A 20,031-nucleotide genomic window follows, 5' to 3' on the forward strand; every position below is an offset into this window, starting at 1 on the left:
TTGTCATTTCTGAGTACTCAAAGAGCACAATCTAAAAGAGAGATAATTTCTTTTGACAAATGTATGTCAACACAAGGAACTACCTTTTTTGCTAATGATTCACCTGTCATGTAATCTTTTAAAATTAATACTTACCCACAGGTTATGGAGGAAGACTATGATAGTCACTTTATATAATTATGGTTCTGAGGAAGCATATTTCCTTGAGTTTCTCAGTTTAGCATTTTGTCAAAATGGATAAGAAAAAACACATAACTCTATACTCTCATATTTTTTCTTAAAACATTCCTATTAACATACAAATTAGATTTCATGTGATATTAACCCTAAATTTGGCACAGCGAAATTTAATTGAAGAGAAACACTTGATAAAAAATCAATTTCCCTAATAAATTATGTTTTATTTACCTTATCCTTGTATATTATTGCCATTTGACATTTATAATTTTATTTCTAAGAAATGTGTAGAAATCTTTAGCTGTACAGCAACAATTTGTATGTTCTGAAGAAATAAAATTTTGTGAAAAGAAAATCCAAATATCAAGTTTTCTTCCTTTATTGTATTTCCAAGTAGTTTAAAATGTTTTGTATGAATAATTCTTAGAATCCAAACTAACATGTAATCAAAAAATGTATTTCACTGGTTGTATGATAAAGCCTATAAAATTGAATTGCATTGTTTCCCAATATACCTTAAACTTTGTCTCAACAACAGAACATTTATATTTTAATTATTACTTTTTTATTAGTTTCATACCATGGTACTTTATAAAATTATGAAGAGGCTTATAATTTTCACTATAAGTGACATAGTTATTAAATACTAAGTCACATTGTTCCAAAAACAAATTCAGGTGGCTTTATAAGAAATGTACAATACACTTAAATAGAATAAATTAAGTAAGGTAAGAAAAGTAAGCAAATACAAGATAAAACATGAAAATCCACACACAAATGAGGCTAGTCAAAATTTTATATTATACAATTCTATACATTTGCCATAAACTGACCACAATTTTGCCTCTAAGCTGTTTAACAGAAAACTCAGGGAAGAAAATCTAGTAAATCATGTATTCCACATAGCCCTTAAGACAAACACCAAATAGAGTAAAGTGACAGTATTTCTAATATTAGTATCAGAAAAAAAGTTGTCTCCTAAGGGTTCTCAAAAAGAAAATGCTGTGTAATGGACTGAATATCTTCAAAGGTTTAGGATCTCTTTTTTCTTAAAGAGTCTCTCAGGGTAGACCAGTGGCATTACAAGCAAGTGCAATTTCTACAAAAGTTCCTGTAGAGAAACCATTTGATGCAACTACCTTCTCAGCAACACTTCCTTCCAATTGTTGATTCTCTTTGATAATCTTTCAAGAAATAGAGTGTGCCAGGGAGTTTGTTTCCATATTGAATTATGGGCTCTTAAGATGTAGCTCTATGTTAGCATTTAAAGGCAAAGCCTTAACTGACAGATGAGAAGGGAGAAGGGTTAGGGGACCCAAGGACCACAACACGGACATGTTCTGAAGAGAGGACTATTCCAGTTCCTCTGAGAGAGGTCAGATGAATAGCTTATACAGGCCTAGGGCTACCTGAAAAATAATTTTGAACCTACTGTAGCAGAAAAATGGACAGCTAAGGAAGAAGTTTTCACTGCCTTGATTTTTAAGAAATAGTGTCTTAAACGTTTGTTGAGTTTTTATTGTATTATACATTATTGCTGTCAAAAACACTCGAGGAGCACTGACTCATGAGTTGATAGCATTCTTATGCAATTATGCAGATAGGAAATGAGGTTAAGACATTAGCCTAAGATCGTGTGGTTAGTGTGTAGTAGAACTAATAATTGAAGCAAGGATTCCTGGCCCCAAAGTCCAGACTCTTCATTGCTATCAGTAAATCACAGGGTGTTACAATAGACTGTTCTTTGTAACAATTTGAGTATATTATGGCATTGATTTAACTTTTAAAAGAGACTTCCAAAATTATTTGCCTTTGCAACAGAAAATAAAATAAAATTTGGAATTATTCTTATGTATTAAAAAAATCTGCTCTATATGAGAGCAGGCTATCTTTAAATTTAAAAAAATATTGTTGGCAATCATGCTAAGCAAACAACTATTCTGCAAATTCAAGAGGAAGTGACCTTTTATATAACATATACCAGCAAATTATATTAACTGATGGGTTACATATATATGTATAAAATTTTCATTAAAATTGAAAAAGATAACAAATAAAATTTTTAAAAGAGAGAAAGTACCCAGTGAGGTGGTGTGAGCCTGTAGTCCCAGCTACTTGGGAGGCTGAGGTGGAGGAGTAGCTTGAGTCTAAGAATTCAAGGCTGCAGTGAACTGTGATCAGGCCATTGCACCTCAGCCTGGGTGACAGAAGGAGTCCTTGTCTCTAAAAAAGGAAAAAGAGAGAGAGTGACATAAAACTAAAATTAGCACTATAGCTGTATCAGTTTGAATAAAATATCTAAACATGATGGAACGATGTCAAAGTAAAATGTATTTAGCTTGGTACTTGTAGAGGGTTGAATTGTGGCCCCCAAAATATATTCTAGGTTCTGCCTAGAACCTGTGAATATGACTTTATTTGGGAAGAGTCTTTGTAGATGCAGTTAAGTAAAGTAACTTGAAATTATGCTAAATTATCCAGGTGGGCCTTTAATCAAAACACAAGTTTCCTTAAAAACAGAGAAGACATCCATTGATAAGAAGGATGAGAAAAACAAATGAAACAGAGATGACAGAGAGAGAAGGGAGAAGAAAAGTTCATGTAAAATGGTGGCAGAGATTGAAGCTATGTCATCTCAAGCCAAAAATTGTTTGAAGCTACCAGAAATTGGAAGAGGCAAGCAAAGATACCTCCTATATTCTTTGGAGAAAGCAAAGACTTGCTGAACCCTTAATTAGGACTTCTGACCCCATGAAGCATAAGAGAATCAATTTCAGCACTTTTTAAGCCACCAAATTTGAAGATGTTTGTTACAGGAGCCCTAGGCTAATTCAGTGGCTATCTACACAGATATTTCAATATGCCCATAAGTGGGTAATTTCAACTGACGTTGACTCTCAATGAAATTAAATGTTATTAATCATAAATATACTATGCTTTCATTTCTTTTTTTTTTTCTTGTTTCTCAGAGACAGTCTTGTTCTGTCAGCCAGGTTAGAGTAAAGTGGCATGATCAAAGTTTTGGGATGCAAAATCAGTGTACAAAAATCAGTAGCAGTTCTACATTCCAATAACTTTCAAGTTGAGAGCCAAATCAAGAATACCATAAAACCTAAAGTATAATAATAATAATAATAAAAGAAAAAAAATAAAATAAAATAAAATAATAAAAAAAAAAGAATGCAGTCTCTCATAATTGCCACAGAAAGAACGAAATGCCTAGAAATACAGATAACCAAAGAGGTAACGGATTTCTACATGCAGAATTACAAAACACTGAAGAAAGTAATAAAAGACAACACAAATAAATTAAAAAATGACCCAAGCTTACGGATTGGAAGAATGAACATCACTAAAATACCCATACTGCCCAAAACAATTTACAGATTTAATGCTATTTCTATCAAATTACTAATGTCACTTTTCCACAAATTAGAAAAAATCAATTCTAAAATTTGTATGGAATCAAAAAAAGCCCAAATAGCCAAAGTAATCCAAAGCAAAAAATAAATCTGGAGGCATCACATTACCTGACTTCAAAGTATACTATATGGTTACAATAACCAAAACAGCATGGTACTAGTACAAAAACAGACATATAGACCAAAAGAAAAGAATAGACAATCCAGAAATAAAGCCACATACCTATAACCATCTGATTTTCAACAAACTTGACAAAAATAAGCAATGGGGAGATGACTTCTTATTCAATAAATGCTCCTGGGATAGCTAGCATGTCTATATGCAGAAATATTACACTGGATTCCTACATACCACCATACACAAAAAATTAACCTAAGATAAAGACGTAAATGTAAAACCTCAAACTATAAAAATCCTAGAAGAAACCCTAGGAAACACCCTTCTCAATATCAGTCTTAGCAGAGAATTTATGGGCAAATCCTCAAACAAAAATTTATACAACAAAAACAAAAATTGGCTAATGACAGGACATAATTAAAGAGTTTCTGCATAGCAAGAGAAACTATCAATGGAATAAACAGACAACCTAAAGAATGAGAGAAAATATTTGCAAACTATGTACCCAACAAAGGTCTATTATCCAGAATCTATAAGAAACTTTAACAAATCAACAAGCAAAAAACAAATAACCTTATTCAAAATTGGGCAAAGGACAAGAGCAGACACTTCTCAAAAGAAAACATACGTACAACCAACAAGCATATGAAAAAAGGTTAATTGTCATTAATCATCAGAGAAATGCAAATCAATACCACAGTGAGATACTATCTCAAACCAACAAGAATGGCTTTTGTTAAAAAGTCAAGAAATAACATATGCTGGTGAGGCTCTGGAAAAAAAGAAACACATACACTGCTGCTGAGAATGTAAACTAGTCCAGTCACTGTGGAGAGCAGTTTGGAGATTTCTCCAAACCCTATGAATTGAACTACCATTTGACTCAGCAATCTCATTACTGTGTATACACTCAAAGGAAAATAAATTGTTCTACCAAAAAGAACAATATGTTCATCACAGCATTATTCACAATAACAAATATATAGAATCTACCCAGGTGTCCATGAACAGTAGATTGTATTCTTCAAATGTGGTACATATGCACCATGGAATACTATGCAGCCATAAAAAGAATGATTTCATGTCTTTTGCAGCAACACAGATATAGCTAGAAGCAATTATCCTAGGCAAACTAACACAGAAACAGATAACCAAATAATGCATGTTATTACATGTGGGAGATAAACATTGGGTATACATGGTCTGGTCATAAAAATTGGGACAATAGACACTGGGCAATACAAGAGGGGGTATAAAGGGAGAGGGTAAGGATTGAAAAAGACTACCTATTGGATACTATGTTCCCTACCCGGGTGACAGATTCACTCCAAACCTCAACATCACACAATATACCTTTGTATCAGATCTGCATATTTATCCCCTGATTATAAAATAAAAGTTGACAAAAAGGACGTTACAGAGTCCACTAAGTCTATTTAAAGCATCAAAACTTTCTAAAGGAATATCTTAACAGTTGGTACCTTCTTATTTCACTGAGAACATCAATGCCGATCTGATAGAAGCCAGGGGATGAAAAAGGAACTCTTTCCAGATGGAGAAAGCAACTCTATATAGGAAAGTCCCTCTCTCTTGTTGAAATGAAATTCAGGAGCTCCTTGTCTTTTTTTCTTTTTGGGGAGGGGTGGGTGGAATCATGAATGGAAAATTTCTAAATGTTCAAGGTTATTTCATACTGAATTTCTCTCTTTCCTTGAGATTTGTTTTTCTCTTCTGTTAATTTTTTGTTGCTAACATCACATAGGTCCTCAGTTGTATACTATACTCAAAAGTTCTTTTCATCCTTTGATTCAAAGACAAACAGTAGTTTCCTCCTTTGGTGAAAGGCACAGCTGAAATCAGGGAGTATTTTCAGAGAAAACATTATAAATAAATAAATAAATAAATATATTTATATGTTGTCATGTGTTAAATACTATATGTTATGTGATAACGTGCTATATATTATATTTTATATATTGTATATTATATATAACTGACATAGGTGAGCATTTTTAGAAAAAATATAAACAAATATACATCACATATTACATATATATACTATTTGAAATCATTGAAAAGAAATAAAGAAAGGCTAGAAAGAGAAATGAGCTTGCTCATTCTATACAATAGTCTAGTCCTACTATGAATTAGCATGCTTTCCAGAGTCACCCTGACCAACCCCCTATGACCAGTAAGGAGCCATCTACTGCCTATTTGTACATTTTATGGATGTGTTAAGTGCCTCATTTCCCAGTCCCAGTTTTACCTCCATATGTGAAATGACACTGATTCACATACAAGCACCAGCCTCTTAGGCACTGGATACATTTGTGCTTATCAAAGACAACAATTCTCTCATCCAGTTGCCATCCTGCTGCTCCCTCATCAGATTCGTGAGGGACCTAAGGTTTTTTTAAAACCAAATGACCTAATGAATCCTCTTGCCTTTCCCACAAATTCGACCCCTTACATAGACTAATGGCCTTTCCCCTCGCTTCTAAGAATAATCATTAATGCTGTTCCCCAAATATTTCCAGCTCTCTGTCTTGCGGGATATATGGTAAGATAGCATTTCCTGGCCGGCTTTTATGGGCAGAGCAGTTTGACTAGTTCTGCCAAATGAATTGTGTCGTATATCTTGGTGCCTTGTGTCAAACATGTTTTACAAAATATTGCCCAAGTATTTTATCAAACTTTTGTATAATTCATAATGAACTAAATGTCAGACAAATACAGACATTTCCTTATAAGACTTGAAGAATATTTAATGGTAGTTGAGGTTTTAAGGTCAATTGTATCTTGTGTCTTTTGTGTCTGATCAAAATTGTCTTGATCCAGCAATGTCCAAGAAAGAGTGGCTCAAAGTGAAGACTGCTCAGGAAGGAACCCCTACCAAACCTACGATGGACTTGTCTTGTGAATGAGAAATAACTCTACTCTTTTATGCTACTGAGATTTTTAGTTTTGTTACTGAAGCATCATTTTGTTCATCCACTGTAAAACCTCAACCACCATTACATGTTTTTCAAGTCTTATAAGGAAACATCTGTATTTGTCTGACCTTTAATTCATGATGAATTATACAAATGTTTGATAAAACACTTAGGACAATATTTTGTAAAATATGTTTTATAAAATAAAATAGACTTTTAAAAATAAAATTGCATGTAGATTTAAATTCTGATTACTATATTAAGGCCCTGTAAATTCTACAGTAGACAAAGTCTGCCTGAAAGTCTAGCTCACATCTTCAGTTTCCCAGCCTTATTTTATCATCAAACTCTTTTTCCACAGAATCTTAGAAGCACCCACAGAGCACACTGATGGTTTAGAGATAGTGACTGTGATGATTAGTCACTTCTGGCAGGAAGGGAATGCAATGGCTTGAGAAGAACACATAACACCTGCAAATGCACCCTCATTCTCCTTCTTATATTGATAATTCTGCATATAGGCATTTATACTATCATTATTCTTTAAATCATACGTATAATTACATGCCCCTTTTGAATATGAAGTATATATCACAGTTTTAAAAGGTTGTAAACACAGCATATTAGTGGAATTAGGGAAACTGAAACACAAGAGAGCTATATTGCTCTCTTCACAGGGAAAAAGATATGGATATCAGCTTTAGAATAGTTCCTTATCAAGTTAATGGGGGTAAAAATACTTTGAAAATTATTAATGATAATAATGCATTATTATTTCACAATTTAAAGCAAGGATGTGTTAGACTGATCAATTATTCTAAAATATCTAAGGCATTGTGAAATGATCATAAGGGAAATGGCCTCAACATTTTTTCATGGTATGTCATTATTAAATAATTTCCAATGAATTATTAATTTGAAACTTTTAAAATGTGTAAATTAAAATGTCTACGATTCTTCATAATATGTCAATTGTGATTTCTAGGCTTTTTAGAAAATGTTATGGTTTTCATTTGGAAACTCTCTAGATGTAAAATTTTGCTTCAGCAAAAAGTGTTAGTCTCATGACTTTAAAACATTTTATTTTTGTCAGGTACAACTTGGACCTTAGGTCAATAAATTACACTTGCTTTGGTAGAAAACATGCCATTTCTTCTTTGCTTAACATGTTTTCTTAAAGACTCCAACCAGCCACCTGTCTTCTTTGATATCTTTATAATACTGATTATTTTTCAACTTTACTTAGTGTTGAATGTGCTTTTGCTTTATCAATATGTATGTAAGTGGGTCTGTATAGTTCAATGTAAAAGTGACAGACATATTTTCTGCATAGCTTGTCCTGCACATTTGTATAACTTTATAAAATCTACAGCAAAATCATTTACAATCCACATCAAGTTTCTCATCCATCCATGTTCTTCAAAATGTAAAGCTCCTAAGAGATCAGAAGAACTCTTTTAAAGGGCGATGTAACCTCTTAACTGTATTCATTTACATTTCCAAAGGGCATACTTCTTCATGTTGTACATCTGGTTCCCTCCGAGTAGAAAGGAGATTCCAGGGTTATGGAGAGGAGTGCACACCAGCTAATTCATGTTACTGATGGTCAGAACTCCTGTGGGGATGTGTTTCTCATTCTGACCTTGGCTCTTTCCTGTGGAAGACATACATTTTTCAAGAACTCATGGTATCAAGCTTTGTAAAATCATCATGAGAAGGTGGCATTGTCTTGTCTGCTTTACCAAACTTTATGTAGGTAACATGCATTACAATATACACCAATAAAATTATAGTCTAAAGTTTTGTAAATATAATGCCTTTTGAACAACAAAATATAGACTGTTCTTATAAAGACTTAAAGAGTTAACAAAGGTGGAGTATGTTACATATTGAATATATTTGTAGCCTAATGAAGTTTTATTATCCGTGGAGGATATTCTTGTTGCATTATCAACCTTAGGTTTTAAGGAATACAAAACATTCTCCTTTAAAAAGTGTGGTCCTTGTCCATGACCAGTGAATAAAGGTAGGAAGGCCAGAAAAACACCAAGGAACTTATCAAAATTTAGAATTTTATAAGGTGGCTTCTATAGCTCTGTGTACATGACTGCCATTTAACTAAATGGTGTAATACCCTTTCTGGAATAAGCTCACAAAAGAATAGGAGGATAATAAATGGTTACTGCTAGTATAAATATCTCTCCCTAAAAGAATCTACTAAAAAGGGTGAGGAATTAGCTGAGTGATGATGTGGTGTCAACATTTTTACCATGCCTAAATGACACTTGAAATAACAGAGTAGAAAGGAAGAGACCTATAAGCATGGAAAGAAAAGGGAGAATTATGGATACAGGGTGTTTGGGCAGGTGAGATTTTACATTACAGGAAAGAAAGTAGCATATATGGATTTAGATCAAGATAGGTTAATATATTTGCTGATGGGAGCAAGTGGAATTTAAGAAAACTATGACAGATCATAGCAAGAAATGACCTCATATAAAGGAGAGTTAGCATACATTAGAAAATAATAACCTACCCAGAGATTTAATATAATACAATTATCTTAAGGGAATAATTGGTGGACAACACCAATTCTGATAACAGGTAATTATAGGAAAAACATATATACAACAGAATCCACACTGAATCATCAAAGACAGAGACTCTTAATGAGTGAAAGAGAAAGCAGTTACATCAAAAACATTAAATAAATAAGTTAGAACAGATTTCTCATCAAGAACAGTAGGAAATCAACCTGTTGAATAAAAGTAAGTAGCAACTGGCTGAGCACGGTGGCTCACGCCTATAATCCTAGCACTTTGGGAGGCTGAGGCAGGCAGATCGCTTGAGCTCAGGAGTTCAAAGTCAGCCTGGGCAACATGGTGAAATTCCATCTCCACCAAAATTACAAAAAAGTAGCTGAGCATGGTGGTGAGCTCCTGTAGTGCCAGCTACTTGGGGGGCTGAGGTGGAAGGATCTTGAGCTGAGGGAGGTCGAAGCTGCAGTGAGCTGACATTGTATAAGTACACGCCAGCCTGGGTGACAGAGTGAGACCCTATCTCAGAAAGAAAGAAAGAAAGAAGGAAGGAAGGAGGGAAGGAAGGAAGGAAGGAAGGAAGGAAGGAAGGACGTAAAGAGGGAGGGAGGGAGGGAGGGAAAGAAGAAAGAAAGAAAGAAAGAAAGAAAAAGAAAGAAAGAAAGAGAAAGAAAAAGAAAGAAAGATAATGTAGGTAGCAACCACTGCCACCACCTCTTCCAGTCAATATTTTATTAACAGTGCCAAAAAACAAGGAAAATAAATTGGGGCAATGAAAAGAAGAGACACAGTTGTCCTTAATTACAATTTACATCACTATCTGTATAAAATTCATAAAATTCTATAAGCTATTAAAGAAAATAAACAAATTCAGCAATATTGTTATTATAATACCAAAATCAGAAATTCAATAAGTTTTCTGTATTTCAGCAAGAACCAGGTAACAAATGTTAAATAAAATACCTCATTCACTATCTGTTATACACTGAATGTTTGTGTTTCCCCATAATTCATATGTTGAAGTCCTAAGCCCCAACCTCCCAATGTGATGATACTTGGAGGCAGAGCCCTTAGGAATAATTAAGTTTATGTAAGCTCATGTGCATGGGGCCCCATGATGGGATTAGTATCTTTGTAAGAAGAGGAAGAGAGACTCATCTCTCTCTCTCTGTGAAAGATTTCTTTGAAAAAAAAGGTTTTCCTATTATAACACAAAGGCCACAGTGCATTATGTTATCGCTCTGTTTCATGCCACTCCAGGCTTTTAATGTATGCAGATGTGGTATGTGCACCTGTTAAAGTTTTGAGTATGAAAAAAGTGTTAGGGGAAACACAGAGATATTAACATAAAGACATGATGTTACTGAGTCACAAATCAATGTCTAAAACAGCTTACTTCCAGATTTCTTGTTATGTAAGAAAAGTTATTCCTTCTTATTTAAGAAACTATTATTTGGATACTATATTTATTTCATTCTATTGATTTATATCTGAAATCATTCCTCTGATATAAAAGATATTCAAAATGCTTACATAAATGATGAATAACATGTTCATAGGTAGTAAGATCCTGAACAGTATAGCAAAGTTAAATGTCTAACAACATCAATTTTATTGAGTAATTTTATGTTGCATAACAAGCACCCTAAACTCAGTGCTTAAAACAACTATCACTTGCTCACAGTACTGAGGATGAGCAATTTGGGCTATGCTCAGATAAGAAGTTCTGTTCTTCTTTGGGATCATTCATGCAGTTGTGTTTATCTGTTGGTTTGACTGGGGCTCAGTGATCCAAGGTGACCTTATTCAGATGTCTGGCAGTTGGCTGTGACATCCATTTTCTTCTTCACAAGTTACAGCTTTCTCCAGCAAGGCAGGCTGGGATTCTTCACATATGGTATATGGGTTCCAAATAGAAGAAGACAAAATCTGCAAGGTAATTCAAGGAATAGGCTATGGAACTCACAGAATGTGATTTCCACCACATTCTACTGGTCAAGGTTTGTTATTAGCAAAGCAAGCCAAATTCAATAGATGGAAAATAGATTCTACCTCTTGAAGTGAGAGGCTACAATATGCTGTGGCCATATTTTCAATCTCTATCCAAGTAACGGCAAGAATATGTACAAATATTTAGAGATTATTGATAGTGTTGTAAAATGTTTGATAAATCCCAAGAAGCGTTTGGCAATATACCTCAGGAATAAATATGCACATATCCTCCAAACCAGCAATTCCGCTTACATGGAAAAACTCTAAAAAAACATTGCATATGTGTAAAGGAAAGCAAGTATAAGGAGCAAATCACAGCATTGTCTGTAAATAGAAAAACGAGAAATCAATTTAATGTCTGCCAAGTACACAAATTAGAGTACATGCATAAGCCAAAAACTATATAGTAGTTAGTTGAAATGAATGAACTACAGGCATATGTCAATAACTATTAATTTTGGAAATTAAAATCTCTAATGAATAAACAAGTTACAAAAGAATACACATAGTACGATAGGACTTATTTAAACTTAAAAAGCCATATAATACTATACATTATTATGGGTGTATATGTAAGTCTGAATATGAAAAAATATATTGGGAAAAATGCACATAAGCTTCAGGATAATGTTTACCTCTGTGAATAGAAGAGTATGAAAGCAGTAGAGATTTCCACAGTGTCTGCAACATTTTGCTTCTTAATATATATCTAAAGCATTTTGCACAAACATTATTCATACAATCTATTTGATATGTACATTTATGTCTGTTCTATTATCCTTTATAGCTCTTGCCTGCTTGAAATCTTTCAGAGTTAAGAGAATTTTAAGTGAAATATAATCCAGATTGTGTTTGCATAGAATATCTTTAGAAATTTATAAAACTGATTAGTACCAGTGGGTATCTTTGAGGAAGGGAATCAGAGAGTTAAAGGGTACATCGGGTAAAAAAGACTTTGCACTTTATACATTTTGATACTCTTTGAATTTTTATACCATGATCATGTGTTAACGTTAAAAATATATTATTTCTCCATAATGAACATGGCTCACTTGAAAATGTGAGATAAATCACACAACCTCTTGGCCATTCTTCAATTTGAATGACTTGGATGATCCTCATTATATATTCTTTGAGAGACCTCTGTCTGTCACCCTCATTCAATGAAAAACTTTCAGGTGGAGCCTCATTCCATTTATGGTACACTTTTTTTGACCTTCCTGGGGCTGCTAGAAATTTTCTATTCTCGTAAGTCTGACAAGGCCACATTCATTCTGCCCTTTCACTCTCATTGTCATTTAAAGGTCAGATTGTGTCAAATCCATGCTCATTTGTTTTACCATATGCTATTTGAAATTGCTCAAGCCTGAAAATCCTGAAGCCCAGCACATAAAGAGACAGTTGAAAACTTAAATATATATATTTACACATAATTTTCATGAAACTCATATTCAAATATATATATATTCAATTTGATGTCAAGATAAAAATGAAAAATGGATATCTACTTCTTATTAAATAATTAATGTTGACACATTTTAAATGAGATAGACTCATTCACTTATGTATTTAATAAATGTAGAGAGCCTCCTGTATGCCAATCACTGTTCTTGGCATTAAGGAGATAGCACTGAACAAAAAACTAAGTTATTTCCTTCATGCATCTTACATACTGTGGGGAAGAGACAGAAAACAATTAAACCATTCTGTATGTCAGGTCATGATGAGAAACAGAGAAAAACACACCAGGATAAGGAGAACAAGAGAGAAAGGGAGATGGGAGGAGTTACTCTTTTACAGAGAATGGTGATCAGAGTCTGTGTACTTTATGCACCAACATTTAAGCAAAGACCTAAGAAAGTGGTAAAAAAGCTTTCTGTGGAATCTTCCAGGCAGAAGAAACAGAATGTGCAATGGTCTTGGGGAGAAATGTGTTTCCTCTACCCCTGGGACAGTAAATCTCATGACTGCCCTGTAGTGAGTGAAGGAAGAGTGTAGCAAGATGTCAGAGAGTGGTAATGGTTCATACCAAAACCTTGCGAGACACTTTGTAGAGACCTTTGTGTATACTTTGGCTATTATGCTGAGGGGATTTCTGAGCAGCAAAACAGAGTGAAAAGAAAAAAGCGTGGAAGCAGCAAGACTGGTGAGGAGGCAAGAGATGACAGTGACTGGAAATAATAAGATATTTGTGGGCAGAGGAAGAAATAATAACAAAAATCATGTATGATTATTTGAATTCTTCTATTATAGTATCTATGATAAAGTCCATTTTGATTGTACACAAATTGTGTTGAATGTATTTACTGTACTTTTATGACATATGAAATGTATACAATTTCAAGTTTATAATAAAATTATTCAGTTTTGCGGTGTGTGACTTAAAGTATACAAAGTTTAAAATGTTTTAAGTCTAAATTATTGTGGCCATGAAGTGTATCATGTCAGGGCCTTCACCACTTATTTGTCCCTATGTTAGAGAAGACCCAAAAGTTACTGGGGAGCACCATGACTGAGGTCATGAGTTTCAAGAGTTGGAATGGACTACACTGAATTGGGTGTTCGTTAGGGTTCTCAATATTCTATGAGAAATTGTCAACCCAACCCACTTGCTCCGATATTTGGTATTTGTTATAAAGCACCTGGCTCTGCACTTGACCAACAGCAATGTAGAACTGTTGCAACCACCATACTTCACAGAATATGAGAGACAACTCACTCAATATCTCAAAAAATAACTCAGCTAAAAAGTAAAATGTATGTTTATTAGAATTGCCTAAAAATCATGAAGTTAATACATACCTCCAGACCTACATTTTTTTTTTTTTTTTTTTTTTTTTTTTTTTTTTTTTTTTTGATTTTTTTTTTTATTGTTATTATTATTATTATTATTATTATACTTTAGGTTTTATGGTACATGTGCCCAATGTGCAGGTAAGTTACATATGTATACATGTGCCATGCTGGTGCACTGCACCCACCAACTCGTCATCTAGCATTAGGTATATCTCCCAATGTTATCCCTCCCCCCTCCCCCCAACCCACAACAGTCCCTGAAGTGTGATGTTCCCCTTCCTGTGTCCATGTGTTCTCATTGTTCAATGCTGCTATAAAGACACATGCACACGTATGTTTATTGCCGCATTATTCACAATAGCAAAGACTTGGAACCAACCCAAATGTCCAACAATGATAGACTGGATTAAGAAAATGTGGCACATCTACACCATGGAATACTATGCAGCCATAAGAAATGATGAGTTCATGTCCTTTGTAGGGACATGGATGAAATTGGAAATCATCATTCTCAGTAAACTATCGCAAGAACAAAAAACCTCCAGACCTACATTATAAATGAGAGCACCACCACACAATGATCTGATTGGAGGTATTTAGCAAATAAATTGTGTGAACACTTATATTCTTGCAAATATGAGTAAGACTGATTATTTTCTCCCATCGTCAACTTTTCCCACCTTTCATCTAAGTAGAACATTAGCTGAGCATATACTTCCTAAAATAAAGGCCACATTTATCAATCTCCTGTGCAGCTAAATGTGGCTAGGTGACTAAGTCCTGGTCATTCACACATAAACAGAAGTGACATGAGAAACTTTTAGCATGTACTCTGGAAAATAATTGGTAGGATTTCTGTTTTTCTCTTTCCACCTTCCTGTTGTCTTGAAGGTAGGTAGGGTTAAATCTTTTTGAACAATGTGGATGAGGTCAACGTCCTAGGGAGGGCCAAGCTAAAGAAAAATGGCATATAGGCAGAGGAGAGCAGCTTGGAATTTGGGGTAAGAGAAATAAATTCTGTCTTTTAGGAAACCATTTGGCGATTTCTGATAACAGCTGTTGAATTTATGTCCTAACTAATACACAAAGATTTAATATACTTTGCATATATATTTAAAATACATCTTTTAAAAATTGTCATAAAAGAAAGTTACCTTTATCATAATACTGTTCACTTGTTTTCATCTTTAGTTATGCTTGGTTCAGTAGTAGAATAAGTAGTGAAGTTACAATGAAGACCGCAATCACTCAAGGGATGCTGTTCCTGCAGAGGAGCATTTTGCTGATGTATCATATACTGTTAATGATAGGATATCACACATTATTATTCCGTTGAAATAAACCCTTTTAATGTATTAAGTCTCAGTTTTGTCAATGTACTAGGAGCTCAAAGTTACACGGCAAACAAAGCAGGCATAGTTCAAATCTCACAGAGCTTTTGGTTTAACAAGGACAATAGAAAACTTAAAAACAATTTTAGGAATTGTGATACATGCTATGATGGAAGATTGACCTGGAAGAATATCAGATACAATTTTCCTCATCTTATACTGTAGATGTGTCTTTGTGTGTATGTATATGTATATACATAAGGGTAGACCCAGGGAAAGGCTTCCCGTAAACCAAAACAAGAATGATGTGTAGGTGTTAGGTGAAAAGAAGAAAGAAGACAGTCAAAGGTAGATCAAAGGGCCAATACAAAAGGTATGAGATGAGATAGTATATGAAGAACTGAATTATAGAGTTTGAAGGTGGGAGTGGCGAGAAATAAGTTATAAAGAGGGAGGGAAAAGGTCTCACTGAGTGTTATAAGATATAGGAAAAGGTTATAGTTTCTCCTTAAGTCCATGACAAACTTAGTAGGAGAGATTAGTCTCTCCTTATGCAACAGAGCTGTGTTCCAAGACCCTCAGTGGATGTCTGAAACCTCAGATAGTGCTGAACCCTATATATACTATGTTTTTTCCCTATAAATACATACCTATAACAGAGTTGAATTTATAATTTAGGCATAGTAAGAGATGAATAACAATATCTATATGCCAGCATCACTATTCTTGTATTTGAAGGCCATTGTTAGGTCAAATAAGGGTGGCTTAAACACAAATGCTGTTATTATAATACCACGAAAATCAGACAGGGTGCGGCGGCTTATGCCTGTAATCCCAGCAATTTGGGAGGCCAAGGCGGGCAGATCAGCTGCAGTCAGGAGTTCGAGACCAGCCTGGCCAACATGGTGAAACCCCGCCTCTACTAAAAATACAAAAATTAGACAGGTGTGTTGGTGGGTGCCTGTAATCCCAGCTACTCAGGAGGCTGAGGCAGGAGAATTGCTTGAACTCGGGAGGCAGAGGTTGCAGTGAGCTGAGATTGTGCCATTGCACTCCATCCTGGATGAAAAGAGCAAAACAAGGCCCCCACCCCCATCTAAAAAAATAAATCAAGCTGATAACTGAGATGGCTACTAAGCGACTAATGGGCAGGTTAGCACATGTAGCACAGAAACACTGGGTAAAGGAATAATTCACGTTGAGAAGCAGGATGGGTGCTGGGATGGAACGGATGGAGTGGATGGCATGAGGTTTCATCACCCTACTCAGAATGATGCACAATTTAAAAGTTATGATTTGTTTATTTCTGTATCATTCCACGAAATATTTTCAGGCCATGGTTGACTGCAGAAAACTGAAACCACAGAAAGTGAAACAGTGGATAAGTCGAGACTGCTGGTTAAACTGCAGAGTGGGTGATGGAAATTGGATTTTTGAAAGTTCACCTTTGGTTGCATGACTGGATGGAGATGATATCTAAGGCACGAAGATCAATAAGTGGCTGTGACATTCAAGTTAGATATAATGGTGACCTAGACCTTGGTAGTGCTAACAAAGTTTGGAGTAGTGAAGGATTCAAGAACTTTTTACAAGATAGTATATACAAAACTTAATTACTAATTAGATGGATTGCAAGAAGGAAAGGGAGAGTTTCCGATGTTTAAAAAACTGGGTGAATGTACATGTGATTCAATTAGATCAGAAAAACGAGAAGAAACCGTTAAGAAGGAAAGACGATATGTTCCCTTGGAAATGATAGGTTAGAGGTACCTGTGAATTGTGCTTATGCACCTATTCAGAAAGGAGATAAATGTACATAAAGTTATACTGGTACTGATTTCATCATCCAGGTGCATATGAGTTGCAAGCGGTCAAATAAAGTCAACAGTGTTTTTTGTTTTTCAATCAAGTGAAATAGAAGGTTCATGGCAAGAGTGTTAAGTGTACTAAAAGTAAAGGGTAATTTTTTAAAGAAATCATAGGATATAATATGATTTGGATCTTTGTCCTCCATTCAAATCTCATGTTCAATTGTAATCCCCTGTGTTGGAGGTGGGGTCTGGTGGGAGGTGATTGAATCACGGGAGCAGATTTCTTATGAATGGTTTGGTACCATTATCTTGGTACTGTTATCACAATAGCAAATGAGTTATCACGGATTGGTCATTGAAAATTGTGTGGCACCTCTGCCTCCTTCACTCCTGATTTTACCATATGACATGAAAGGTCCAATTCACCTTCTGCCATGATTGTAAGCTTCCAGAGGGCTCCCAAGAAGTGGATACCACTAGGCTTCCTGTACAGGCTGCAGAACCATAAGCCAATTCAACCTATTTTCTTAAAAATTATCGAGTGTCAGGTATTTTTTAATAGCAATGCAAGAACAGCCTAATACAGGATATGTGATATATTGAACAAGAAACTAAAATTGGTGATTTCAAGTAGATAGAGAAAAACAAGAGAACTGTTGGTGAGCATGCCAATGAGTTTATGAGTTGATATCATAAATATCTAATGATACATCCTCTAATGATGGAGATACATTTTGAGAAATGCGTCATTATACGGTTTTGTTGTGTGAACATCAGAGTACATTTAAACAAACCTAGATGTTGTAGATCATAGCACCTAGACTATATAGTATAGCCTATTGCTCCTAGGCCACACACCTTCACAGCATGGCACTGCACTGAATAGTGTAGGAAATAGTAGCACAATGGTAAGTATTTGTGTATCTAAACCTATGTAACATAGAAATGGTTTAGTAAAAATATGTAATATGGTCTTATGGGACCACTGTAGTATATGTAGTCCATCATTGACTGAAACATCATTATGTGATGCACGACTATAGTGGAGAGGTAGATTAGGAAGGAGACTAAACCACTCTCTGCAACTGGGATTACACTTATTTTGTTAATTTAAGAGGTGCGGAAATTCCAGCTACATTTATGTTTAAGGATCACAGCCATACATGTAGGTGGCTGTTATAAAGTGAAAGATAAGATAATTTGACAAAAAGAGATTAAAAACTAAGAGATTAGGATGTTGAGTAAATCTTACCCAAGATAACGGCAGGACTTGGCGGAAAAGAAAGACTGGAAGCCAGATATTTACGCTTTCAGTGAGCGGGGAGTGAGCAGACACTCACAGGATGGCAGCCTGGAGAGGTATTAAGGCTGATGCAAAAAAGCAATTACATTCACATGAAAGTGAAGAAGTAATCATTTAGATTAAACATAGGGGTTACAAGGCCACCAACTACACATCACAAAGCAGTTTCTAGAAGTCTTTTCTCAAGAAAGTCACAGAAAGCATTATCCTCAGAGAAGAGTCATGTTCCAGAGTGCATGATAGAGAAGTGGTGATAGAGAGGAAAAGTGAGAGTTTTTAAGAAAAAATATTATTTTCAGACTAAAGCGTTCAGAAGGAGGAATGGATAACCCCTCCAAAATTTCATTTTGATCAGTGAACAAGGATAACAGAGATTTGGCATATTGTATTACATTTCAAGGTTGTAAGAAGAAAAACCTTAGAACTTGAGTGTTCCCTGTACTATCGGTGTCTTCAGGTAACATCAGAGAATACATGGAGAAGAAAATCCAAGAAACTATATGAAAATCTCTGAGATAGGCATCCTTTCTCTGAATTTTTTGGATTTGAGTTGACCATAAAGTCCCATGCAGTGTTGCCAGTCTCTCCTTGTCATCAGTCAATTCAGGACATAGCTATCAAGGCATTCTCCATTATTTCTTATATCTTGTCCTTAACCCACTCAAAAGCAGTCACTGTCACCCCACAGACTAGATATGATAAAACTTTAACTGTCCTAACTAGGCTCCCTGTGACTCAGTCAAAGAATTTGGCACCTGCTATGAGCTGGGGAAAACCAAGCACAGAGGAAAATAAAATGTCACTTGGGTCCCCTTTGAGTGTGATGGAATGGATGAGATGAATCATTTGCTTGTATAGCAGAAGTAATTACAGACATTTGTAACAATGTATAACAATGAGGTTTTCCATCATGTCATATCAGCAGTTAGGTCGTCGGTTGAAAAGGGAGCAAATTATTGCATGATGATCTGCATCTTGTTGGTATGCAACAGGGGGTTAATGCTCAGACTCCCTTTCATATGTTGGGAACATCTGTAGGAAAGGCAGCTGGCAGTATGGCAGACCACAGAGAAGTGCAACAAAGTTTTAGTTTCAATCCATGTGAGATTAGAGATGTCAACCAAATGTTTGCTATTAATCTATATTGCCTGATTTGCATCTTACTGTACCACATGTTAGTGTTCTTCCAAATTGCCATTGAATGAATATGATAATTTGATATTTATTGAATTTCAGCAGTGAACTCGACAACATGCAGGACATAATAACGGAGAGATTTCATGGGCAGAGACCTTAGACAGTGCTGAAAAGCAAGAGGCAAAGTGGGCATGAATGTTGATGCGAAACTTAATTGGAAATTATTCATTTTATTGTCCTGTAATAAACTAGAAGAGTGCACATTAAAATAAAGAACAGAAGTGGTTTGAAGAAGAATTTAAAGATTTTAAAAAATGATGTTTGTGATTCTGTTAGGAGAGACAGGCATATTTCCCTAGAAGCAACCACATGGGATCATAGGGTTGGGTGAACCTTAAAACTTGTACTTGGATACCTGCAAAGCAACTCTTTTCTTCATGTGAGTTAGAAATTTCAGAAGGATGAAAGGTAAAC

General features: G+C 35.0%; 1 protein-coding gene across 1 annotated transcript in view; it reads right to left on the bottom strand.

Annotated features, from left to right (window-relative positions):
• Positions 1–758: 758 nt before the first annotated feature.
• Positions 759–20,031, bottom strand: part of ARAP2 (ArfGAP with RhoGAP domain, ankyrin repeat and PH domain 2) — a 249,271-nt gene continuing 229,998 nt past the window's right edge. Inside the window, exons 36-37 of the transcript XR_010139659.1 lie at positions 8,036–8,304; positions 759–2,400 (exon numbers count right to left, since the gene is read on the bottom strand). The gene's annotated coding sequence lies outside the window, so the exon portion shown is untranslated. The remainder of the gene's footprint in view (positions 2,401–8,035; positions 8,305–20,031) is intronic.

Source organism: Pongo abelii, chromosome 3 (assembly GCF_028885655.2).
Source record: "Pongo abelii isolate AG06213 chromosome 3, NHGRI_mPonAbe1-v2.0_pri, whole genome shotgun sequence".
NCBI classification, from domain to species: Eukaryota; Metazoa; Chordata; class Mammalia; order Primates; family Hominidae; genus Pongo; species Pongo abelii.